Genomic DNA, 7,503 nt, shown 5'->3' on the forward strand with positions numbered 1-7,503 from the left:
CTAATCGTGACAGAGTTTGAAAATAAATATTTATTTATTTTCCATAACTTGGCTGGCAGCGGCTGGCAAAGAACCCAGTTCGGCAGGTTTCAGGCAGTTCAAGTGTTCCCAGGACTAGAGGCATCAGAGTGGACGACCTGCTGATTTTGACAGGCTGCACAATCCCAGTCAAACAGCACCTGCTTGTATCTCTTGAAATACTTGCCAGAAGTTGCTTTTGTCGCCCAGGTTCTGTGTGTCATAGAATCATAGAGTTGGAAGGGACCTCAAGGCTACAAAATAGATAGGTGGGGAATGTGTAGCCTCTTTTGTTCTTTAAAGTTATATAATATTGTTTTGTAAATGTATGAGCAGGAATTGGTGAACCAACAGCTATTGCATAAAGGGAATTGAATACAGTATAAGGAAAGAATTGTGAGTCAGAGATAAATATGTAACATCATGCAGCAGTGGGGGGGGGAACAGGGACGCCTCTAGGATGAAGAGCGGGAAGTCAACTTTTTGGAAATTTTGTATTAAATTTGATGTCATTTGGCTCTGGTTTGTTAAATAACTGGGGGGGGGAACAATAAATAACAATTGGCAAAAAAAGGAAGGCACCCCCAAAGTCATCTAGTCCAACCCCCTGCAATGCAGTAACCTTTCACCCAACATGGGGATCGAACCCACAGCCCTGAGATTAAGAGTCTCAGACCACTACCAGTAGTTAGCAGTACCAGTAGGCAGCTGTGTACTGCAGTCCAGCGATCCTTCAGTTCAATGCTAAACACACTCACTAGGGACTTGCTTCTGAGTAGGCATGCGTAGGGATGCACTGTATAACTGTGATCTGAACTTTTCAATTTGTTGATTATTATTGATTATCCACAACAAAAAGAATGGAGGGAAACAGCTAGGCAACATTTTTTCCAAAGTGAATAGGGACAAATAAGGAGGGATGGGAGAATCTGTCAATTTGAGTTTCTCGTTTTCCAGTCCTAATTTCAGTTCTTCACGTTCATGTGTGAAAGTTCTAATGAAAGTTACTCAGCATTTTAATGTTAATTTCCCCCAGCATATATACACATTTGTATGCAATTTCGCCTAACATACACATTTTATTCTAAAGCAATGTTCCCATAAGTTATGCATTTTTGTTTGTTGTTTTCATGAATACACACATTATTATGCACACTTTGCCCTGGGATAAGCATTTTTGCACACATTACTTGGCTGGAGAGACCATATAACACCTGTCCTGAAAGACCTACATTGGCTCCCAGTACGTTACCAAGCACAGTTCAAAGTGTTGGTGCTGACCTTTAAAGCCCTAAATGGCCTCGATCCAGTATACCTGAAGGAGCATCTCCATCCCCATCATTTTCTGGCGGTTCCCTCACTGCAAGAAGCAAAGCTACAGGGAACCAGGCAGAGGGCCTTTTCGATAGTGGCACCCGTCCAGTGGAATGCCCTCCCATCAGATGTCAAAGAGATAAAACAACTACCTGACATTTAGAAAACATCTGAAGACAGCCCTGTTCAGGGAAGTTTTTAATGTATTTTAATTTTTAGTTGGAAGCAGCCCAGAGTGGCTGGGGAAACCCAGCTGGATGGGCGGGGTACAAACAAACAAACAAACAATAAGAACCTTATGGTTACAGGTAGGTAGCCGTGTTGGTCTGGATCGAAGTAAAATAAAAAAATTCCTTCAGTAGCACCTTAAAGACCAACTAAGTTTTTATTTTGGTATGAGCTTTCGTGTGCATGCACACTTCTTCAGATACAGTGAAATGGAAGTTTCCAGGCACTTATGTAGAGAAGGGGTGGGGAGGGGTGGGGATGGGGATGGGGAGGGGGGATCACTCAGAAGGGTGGTGGAAATGGGTGATTGACTGACTGATAGCTGTTGATGACCGCAAACGACTGCAAATGGTTTTGCATGAAAAAGCAAGGGTTGAGATGGCTGAAGATCGCTTATCATGTATAATGTGATAAGAACCCGATATCTCTGTTCAAACCAGGTCCCTCCATGGTTTTGAGCTTGGTGATAAGTTGCAATTCAGCAACTTCTCTTTCCAGTCTATTTCTGAAATTCTTTTGTAGTAAGACAGCTACTTTGAGATCTTGTATAGAATGTCCTGGGAGATTGAAGTGTTCTCCTACTGGTTTTTCTGTCTTCTGGTTCCTGATGTCAGATTTATGTCCATTTATCCTTTGGCGTAGGGTTTGGCCTGTTTGTCCAATATAGAGAGCTGAAGGGCACTGTTGGCATTTGATGGCATACACAATGTTAGAGGATGAGCAATTAAATAGTCCTGAGATGGTATGTTGGATGTTGTTGGGGCCAGTAATGGTGTTGTCTGGGTGTATGTGGCAGCAAAGTTGGCATCTGGGTTTATTGCAGGCTCTGGTACCAGTGTCCATGTTAAGTCTGGTGGTTGTATTATTGTGGGTGAGGAGTTGTTTAAGATTGGGTGGCTGTCTGTAGGCAATGAAAGGTCTTCCTCCCAGAGCTTGAGAAAGGGAGCGGTCATTGTCCAGGAGAGGCTGTAGATCTCTGATGATGCGTTGTACTGTTTTAGCTTGGGAGCTGTATGTGATGACTAGTGGTGTTCTGTTATTTTCTTTTTTGGGTCTGTCTTGCAGCAGGTTCTCTCTAGGTATCTGTCTGGCTCTGTTGATCTGTTGTTTAACTTCATCAGGTGGATATTTTAGTTCTAAAAAGGTTTGCTGTAGATCTCTTAGGTGAGATTCTCTGTCTGTAGAGTTGGAACAGATGCGGTTGTAACGTAAGGCCTGGCTGTATACGATGGATTGTTTGGTATGTTTGGGATGGTAGCTAGAAGCATGTAGATATGTTTGTCGGTCAGTTGGTTTTCTGTATAAGGTGGTGTCTATACGTCCATCCTGTATTTTTATAGTAGTGTCCAAAAAATGTATTTCTTGCATAGATTGGTTCATTGTTAGGTTGATGGTGGGGTGAAAGTCATTGAATGTCTGGTGGAAGGTTTCCAGGGTCTGTTGTCCATGTGTCCAGATAATAAAAATATCGTCAATGTATCGCAGGTACAGGAGAGGTTTGAGTGGGTAGGAGTTAAGGAAACGTTGTTCTAAATCTGCCATGAAGATGTTGGCATACTGTGGGGCCATGCGGGTGCCCATGGCTGTGCCGCTGATCTGGAGGAACAGGTCATCACCAAATTTGAAGTGGTTGTGGGTAAGGACAAAGTGGCAGAGTTTGGTAGCAAAGTCCGCTGTGGTTTTATCTGAAATGGTGTTCCTTATGGCTTGTAAACCATCATTGTGTGGGATGTTGGTATATAGAGATTCCACATCCATAGTGGCTAGTATAGTATTGTTAGGAAGATTGTTCAAATATTGTATTTTCCTCAGAAAATCTGTGGTGTCACGTACGTAGCTGGGAGCACTGATAGCATATGGTTTCAGAACAGAGTCCATATAGCCGGAAACACCCACTGTAATGGTGCCAATACCTGAGATGATGGGGCGTCCTGGGTTTCCTGGTTTGTGTATTTTGGGTAGAAGATAGAAAGTTCCTGGCCGAGGTTCCGCTGGTGTGTTTGTGAGGATCTGTTCTTGGATGTGTAGGGGTAGCTCCTTAATAATCTTGTTCAGTTCTTTTTTGTATGCTTGTGTGGGGTCTGAGTCCAATTTCATGTAAAAGGCAGTATTGGAAAGTTGTCTGTGGGCCTCTTGGATGTAATCAGTTTTGTTCATGATGACGACAGCTCCACCCTTGTCTGCCTCTTTAATTATAATGTCTGGGTTGTTCCTGAGATTTTCCATGGCTCTCCTTTCAGCATGGTTTAGATTTTGTTGTAAGCGATGGTGTTTTCTGGTCACATCCGTTTGGATTCTGTGGCGGAAGCATTCGATGTACAGATCTAGTGTGGTATTGCGTCCATCAGGAGGGGTCCATGTGGAGTCCCTTTTTGTGTAACTTCTTTTCGGTGGTAGTTGGTGGTCAATGTTCTGTTCATTGATGCGTTTGGAGGGTGATGGTTGTTCCCCAGTAAGTTGAGAGGTGTTGTGTTGTGGGGATGTAGTTTGTTCTACTTTGTCTTGTTCTTGTGTGTGATGAAAATACTCCTTCAGGCGTAAACGGCGGAAAAATGCTTCCAGGTCCCCGCAGAACTGAATCATGTGTTGGGATTTGGCAGGGCAGAATGATAGTCCCCGTGAAAGGACGGATTCCTCAGCTGGGCTGAGTGTTTGCTGTGAAAGATTGACAATGTTGTTGATCTTGTTTTGATTGGTGGCCTGTAGGTTGGAAAGGTTGCAGAGTTTTTTATTTTTCTGGTTCTTCAGTAACTCCAGTTGAGAGTGGTAAATGGTTTGTTTTTCCTTGTGGAACTTCTGCCAGGCCGGGTGATTCCTGATGGAGTTCTCCAGTGCAGAGAGTTCCTCCTTTATTAACTTCTGTTTGGAATACAGAACGCCGATAAGATGTTTCAGCAGTTTCTTAGATAAAGTGTGGCATAGTTTTCTGGCATATTCTGTGGGATAAGTTGATTGAAGAGGGTTCTTAATTCTAAGACCCTTAGGTACAATGTCCAGGTTTTTGCATTTAGATAGAAAGAGGATGTCAGTTTGTACCTGGGCAAGTTTCTTGGTGAGGTTGATGGACTTCCATTTCATGCGGCTCAATGTGGTGCCTTCCATAGTTCTGGTTACAGGTAGGTAGCCGTGTTGGTCTGGATCGAAGTAAAATAAAAAAATTCCTTCAGTAGCACCTTAAAGACCAACTAAGTTTTTATTTTGGTATGAGCTTTCGTGTGCATGCACACTTCTTCAGATACAGTGAAATGGAAGTTTCCAGGCACTTATGTAGAGAAGGGGTGGGGAGGGGTGGGGATGGGGATGGGGAGGGGGGATCACTCAGAAGGGTGGTGGAAATGGGTGATGGAAAAATGGGGGAAAGAAAAAGAAAAAAGAATAAAAGAAAAAGAAAAATTCAAGAAAAAAAGATCAAAAAACCTTTAAAACAATTAAAATTATTCCGAATGATAACATACCGTTTCCTGTGATTCTCTTTTACCTTGCTTTCTTAATATATTTGTTTTATTATTCAGTTATTATCTATCTTCCGTTATCGATTTATTTTCTATCTTCCATTACCTTATTTATTTAACTTCTCTCTTTATTTAATATAGGCAAACTACCAAATCCATTTTGATACCTTCCTTTTTAAGGTAGTCCTCCACTAGTTTCCACTCTTTTTGTGTTCTCTGCTTGGGTATGTTCCTTATAGCGGCTGTCATTTTATCCAAATTCATATATTCTACTAATTTAGCTTCCCATTCCTGTACTGATGGTACCTCTTCCCCCTTCCATTTTTGCGCTATCAAGATCCTTGCTGCCATTCCGGCATATAATAATATATTCCTTCTGTCCTTTGGAATGCTTTCGGGAACCCATACTTAACAAAAATAACTCTGGCTTTTTATCAAATGTTAATTTGAATATACTTTTCAATTTTTCATAAACCTTGTTCCAAAATCCTTGAATTCTTTTGCAATCCCACCAGCAATGTATATATGTTCCAATCTTTTCTTGGCATTTCCAACATTTATTAGATCCTACTTTATAAATTTTATTTAATTTTTTGGGTGTCAAATGCCATCTATAAATCATTTTTAACATATTTTCTTTAATAGCATGGGGGATGTTGTGGGGGCTGGAACACGTAAGGCTCCAGGCACCCGGTGCCTATGCAAGGCAACCTAGAACGAGGGGCTTGCAGAGAATACCACAACCTTGGTGCTAAATATGTACAGTACAGCCGCATTGACAATGGCTTCTGTCTTCATATTTTAATTAGTATGGTGACGCCGAACTAATTGCCTGCTTTTTATAATAATTCTTTGCATCGTGAGTGTCCTGTTCTACACCCCACACATTCTGCCAAAGTTTTGAAGACTGGACAAAATTGCCCACCAATCCAGGTTAATCAACTGCTGTGATTGGCTCCAAACTATCCTAATAGCTGAAATGTCACAATGGCACCCATCATCAACCACAGGAAGCTCTTTGCAGCAGGTGTGCTTGCTTCTTTAAGGCACACCTGGACAAAGGGTGGGTTGCATTTTTGAGATGTTTCTGAGAGAGCTGCAAGATGAGTCAGAGAGGCCCTGCTTGCAGAATATTTTGCACGGAAACCGTTGCTGTTTAGCGTGTGCTTGTCACCCCTCCACACACACACCCCAACACACACCCCACACACTCCAGAGAAGCAGGTTTTTTTCCTGCCATGGAGCTGACACGATATTAAAAGAAAGAGCCTGGCCTGTTGAAATTTTGCCAAACATGTACCTGTATAAGGCAACGGAGCTTGGCCTGAGAAGGAATGGCATTACTACTACATTTAGGGTTGCCAGACTCAATAGTGGACAGGACACCTGTGCCTTTAATTGCCCTGCTCTCTTTTGAGTCTGGAAACCTTAAAGAGAAACCAGCAGACCCTTTGCTTGGAAATTAAACAAAGGGTCTGCTGGTTTCTCTTTAAGGTTTCCAGACTCAAAAGAGAGCAGGGCAATTAAAGGCACAGAAGTCCTGCCCTCTATTGACTCTGGCAACCCTACCTACATTCAGTGTCTCAAGTACTTGCAGCCCACACTGAGCCCACCTCAGTCCCTTGCCCGTTTGCATGGCCCATGGAAATAGCTTGCATTATGTGTCTAGTGTGCATCAGGTCTCCTGCATACTTCAAGATGCAATGTTGGCAGCTGGGTGAGCCCATAGCATCATCATAACTTATTTGTGAGGTGAAGTCTCCGTTTTAGCATTTAAGTGCTGAAACAGCACTTTTTTGGCAGTGTGTGTGTGTGGGTGGGGGGGGTTACAAACAAGGGGAGAAAGTCAGTTGGAAACCCAGATACAAATCCAGAGTTCAGGCCAGATCAGGGAACTCATGGCTGCTTTTTCTTCAAAATAAAAGTGGTGGTGTTAAGCATACTTTTTTTAATAATAAAAAAGAGTGCTCAATATAAATACTATATTAAGCACACATTTAAGAAGCATCCTTAATACTACCATTTTTATTTCGGAGGTGAAGTGGTTAATCTCTAGAAAATTCTGCAGCAGCTGAAATCTGGAAATTCTTGAATTTATTGGCTCTGTCTCCTCTAAACTGTGATATGTGAGAAGTCTCTGTGGTTCTGGTGAGGGAATTGTGTCTTACATGTGCTCTTCATTGCAAAGGTTCAGTCCTGACATGGAAAGGAGATGCCATGTCTCAGCTCTGGAGACGCCTCCTGGACCACATCTGGTGACCAAGCTGCGCAACTAACAGCAGATGCTTCCCAGAGAACATATTTCATTAAAACTAAGGGATACTGTATATTAGGGTGTCACTTGTCTTAGCTACAGCAAAGGTAGCGGGGGATTGATTTAGCTTGCATTTTACAGTAATTGTACTGTAGTTTGCTACACAGATTCTGCTGTGGGAAGAGACTTGGCTTTGAACAATGTTGCTTTCTCTGACTCATTTGCAACATCGCTGCA

Source organism: Zootoca vivipara, chromosome 1, assembly GCF_965207765.1.
Source record: "Zootoca vivipara chromosome 1, rZooViv2.hap1.1, whole genome shotgun sequence".
NCBI classification, from domain to species: Eukaryota; Metazoa; Chordata; class Lepidosauria; order Squamata; family Lacertidae; genus Zootoca; species Zootoca vivipara.